Genomic DNA, 4,375 nt, shown 5'->3' with positions numbered 1-4,375 from the left:
CAGAATAATGTGGCAAGTGGGATCAGCCACAGGAGGTTAACCTGTAGGCGCTCATCTGAGGTTAACCTGTAGGCGCTAAGACATTGCATACCTGGCTGTCAACAGAAAGACATGCTACGTATGTAGAAGCCGAGACATAGGAAGAGAAACTTGCAGAAAGTGCAAAATCTTTGACACTCTCACAAACGAAATAGTAACGGTGGAACGATCCATCCATTAGATCGATGAATTGATTTATATTCCTACAATCCAACTACATCAATCTGTGCTCGGCAAGTGGACCTTTCGGATGACAATAATTAATCTAAAATCGTTTTTAAAGGTAACCAATCGATTGTATTGATACAAGTAAATAACGCATTGGATTTAAGCACAGCAGACTTTATATAGATGTGTTTTAAAAGCTCTTCTAAAAAAAGACATTACGTCTGTGACATCACACAACCCACGTCAGCAGGCAACAAACAAAACGGAGAAACCAGCGAGCGAGAAACAGACGTACCACCTTTGGGCTCCAGTGTGTGGAAACATTTTGGCTTTAACACAGACGGAGATACTCTAAAGCAGCGATTCTCAACTGGTGGGTCGGGACCCAAAAGTGTGTCGCAGACCTGTACTGGGTGGGTCGCGGACAGCTGGTCAAACATAAATAAATACTTAAGGTCTCACATTGGACTTGTCTTTTAAATACACTTTTATTTTGAAAGGCATGCTGTGGAATGCATGTTGCATAGGAAAACATATAGATTTATGTTTTAAAAAAGATTAGAATGTATACGTGCATTTTTAACAGTTTTTTTTTTTTAAAAAAAACAAACTTTGGTTGGTTGAATCCTAAAAAAAAAAAAACAGTAGGTATGATCGTGGCAAAATGTGGGTCCCAGTGTGAGACCAGTTGAGAACCCCTTCTCTAAAGGATTCGCTCACTGTGTCGACTGTTGACCACCAGGCCCTTCTGATAACGTTCCCTGCAGCAGCAGCAGCAGCGCATGTAGCATTAGCTTGTTAGCATTAGCTCTGCAGAAGCCTCACAATAACCATCATGTTAAAACGAAAAAGTAGCAGGTTTAACCACAGTTCATTTAACCTGAACAGATCTTGGTTGCATTTCATTTGTTGATATCAATATTGTATTTTTTTTTTTTTTATTGAAAAAACCTAAAAAGTGGAAAATGTATTGATTACTGAAAATGATTAATGAATTTATAGACTATTCCCTTCCAACAAACATCATAAATCTATGAACACTGACCCGTACAGGTATTTATTTCACAGTCACACAGGTTGAATTATTATCCATCCATCCATTTTTCAGACCTGCTTTAGCCTATTTTAGGGTCGCGGAGGTCTGCCTGTGCCTATCTCCGGCTCACACTGGGCGTTAGGTGGGGGTACACCATGGACAGGGCACCAGTCCATCGCAGGGCAACACACAGACAAACAAACCACTCACACACATATCCACTCCTATGGGAAATTTAGGGACTCCAATCAACAAAACAGTCATGTTTTTGGATTGTGCTGGGAAGCCGGAGTACCTGGAGGAAACCCAGCAGCACGGGGAGAACATGTAAACTCCACACAGAAAGGACCCAAGTGTCCACCCCGGGGATTGAACCCAGGACCTTCTTGCTGTGTCGGACATGCTAACCACTAAGCAACTGTGCACCCATTGAATAAAAAAGTTACCGAATCGATTTGGATCGAATCGTTCTAAATTAACCAATATCATCATCCATGAATGAAATTGGCAACAACAATGTGTGATTCGAATTGAATCGTAACTAAAATAAATCATTAAACTCCTAAAAATTAAACAATATGCATTCAAATTAATGTAAACTACATAACCACATTAATTCACTACAGCAGGAATTGCTGGATGGATTAAACACTTAAATCCTCAGATAACACATTTTGCCATGAGCCAGAACAAGACGTTGATATTGTTTTCTTCTTTGAAGTGACTACACATTGTTCCATGAATATATCCCCGGACTCAAGCAAAAATACGACTCCGCTCTACAAAGTCACAGTGCACACAAAAGGGCTAGCAGACATATCTAACTACCCTCAGACATCAAGTGTCTCTCTGTGTTATTTAGGGCTGTTGTCAGCCCCCACATACAACAATTCTGCTGCATTGCTGTAATCTGAAGAGACGTAGGGTCATTCTGTGTCATACGGTTCCTCTATTTTTCCTATGTTGCTCGTCATTGTCCTCAGAGACAGACATAAGCAGCACATCGAGGACTGAGACACAACGGTAAGCTACTGAATAGGTTAACTGATATTTGAAAACATCCCAGGTTTGAAAAAGATGACAGGAAACTGATGCTCCGTGTAAAAAGGTGAAGACAGACATGGACTGTACCTGTACCTGTGCTGTCGTCATAGACCACAGTGACAGTTCTCCATTTGAAGAAGTGCACCAGGTCGAGGATGGCCCTACTGAGGGAGGAGAAATCAGGATACAGGCTGACGTAGTACGAGTCCTTGTTGTCTGACACTTGATGTTTCCACTTGGTTTGGACGTGGGGCACTCCCAAAGCGTTGCAGATGGACTGAACTGCATTGGCTGACGAGCTGTGGGAGGGTCCAAAAATGGCCGCCACTCCGAGTGAAAGCTGGTCGCATGCTGTGGGTGGTGAGAAAGCGACATAGTTGGTCAGTTAAAAGCTGTATGTAGCTAATACATACTGTTCGGTAGAAAACATGCTGGAGATCAAAAATAATTCCAAGATGTTGCTGGATAATGTAAAATATCTAACGTTCTAACAAATAAATACTTTCCTTACCTAACTAAATAAATAAACAATAGATTATTGCCTTTTTAAATGTGTACACAAGATACAATCATCATGTATCTACTAGGGGTAGGACGATATCTAAAGTTTACTGGACGATATATGATACTGAGCTCACAATTTTCTTTTGAAAAGGAAAAAATGTAAATGCAGTTTGAAAAATAACCATGCTTTTATTTGGTATTAACTCTGGGCATACTAATATATTTCTGGGTATGACCTTTTCAACTCAAGTGAATATAGCACATAAAATAAACAATAACATGAATAAGATCAATTTTTTGGAGGAAAGGAGTTTACAAGACAGAAAATGGCGTTACGAGAGTTGATGCCGAAGTTCCTGCAGCAGCACACACTCGACCAAAGCATGTGTAGAAGTGATAGTGTTGCGATGGTGAGAGGAAACGATAAAAAAAAATGGGGCAAGCGGTGACACTCGGCATGTCTGGGTGGAGGAGGAAGTTGCGTGTGTGGAGACTGACGGGGGGAGAGACTTGGAGGATGGCCAAAATACAGTAAGAAAACCATCCAATTCTGACCCAATATCTCAAAGTAATAATAGTTTTGCCATCAAAAGCCCAGTCTCTGTGTTATTTTTGTAGTTTTATAGAAGGTAACCAATGTTGAGGTGTTCCAAAAAAGAAAAAAATGCTTTAAAGTCACTGACAGGTTTTTTTTCAGAAAAAGGCTGTTTTTCTCAGCTTTTTGTCACAAACAGGCAATTTGTGTGAAACTTGCCTCTATTCAAATGCTGATTACGAAAGAACAAAACAAGCCAAAAACAAGTTTTTTTCCTGATGAAAGTAGATAATCTAATCTTTTACAATATGGTGTCAGATTTCAAATTGTCATAGTAAAAAATATTCTGTGGGTCTTTAAAAATCAGTCAAAATGCTCTAAAATAGCTGGCAGTGAAGTGGGGTAGCCGTTTTGAAAATGGCTGGCAGTGAATGAGTTGAAGTGCAAAAAGTGTCACTCTGCGAATAGAACGCAAAAACACAGACTGACAATTAATGCCATTTCCTGGCAATTGAGACCTTTGAAAAGTGATGAACAACAATGTCTCTCGTAGTTAAAAAGACACAGGGCAGATGTAGCAGGGATGGAAAGGCTTCCGTCAATAATAATTTTTAGGAAATTTGAAAAAGAATAGTCATGATTTTTACTTCCTTTTATTAAAAAAAGAAAATGATTAAACTTAAAAAAAAAAAAAAATGTTTTAACCATTTTATTTACATTTTGTTGTGATGGGAGAGCTAAAATTCTTCATTCATCAAAGGAAGAAGCGACAGAAAAGGTGTTAGAACCACTGCCTTAGAAAACTGGTGGGAGTGTGACGAATGACTTCCTTTGAAAGGCCTTTTACCAAAAATAATGAATCACACAGGGTCAATATGAGGTTCAAAACATCTCTACTTCATGTTAAACCCATCCCTGTCGACTCACCTTTGCGGGGGAAGCCTCGAAGCTGTCAAAGATGTTTATTCTCTGGATGTCATACGTCAATGTGGTGTTGGGGAGCAATGTGCGATTCCTGTTGATTGTGTTCAAGGCAAATTTAAAGGCTA

This window comes from Gouania willdenowi, chromosome 24, assembly GCF_900634775.1.
Source record: "Gouania willdenowi chromosome 24, fGouWil2.1, whole genome shotgun sequence".
Lineage (NCBI taxonomy): Eukaryota > Metazoa > Chordata > Actinopteri > Blenniiformes > Gobiesocidae > Gouania > Gouania willdenowi.
This window is presented reverse-complemented; position numbering follows the sequence as displayed.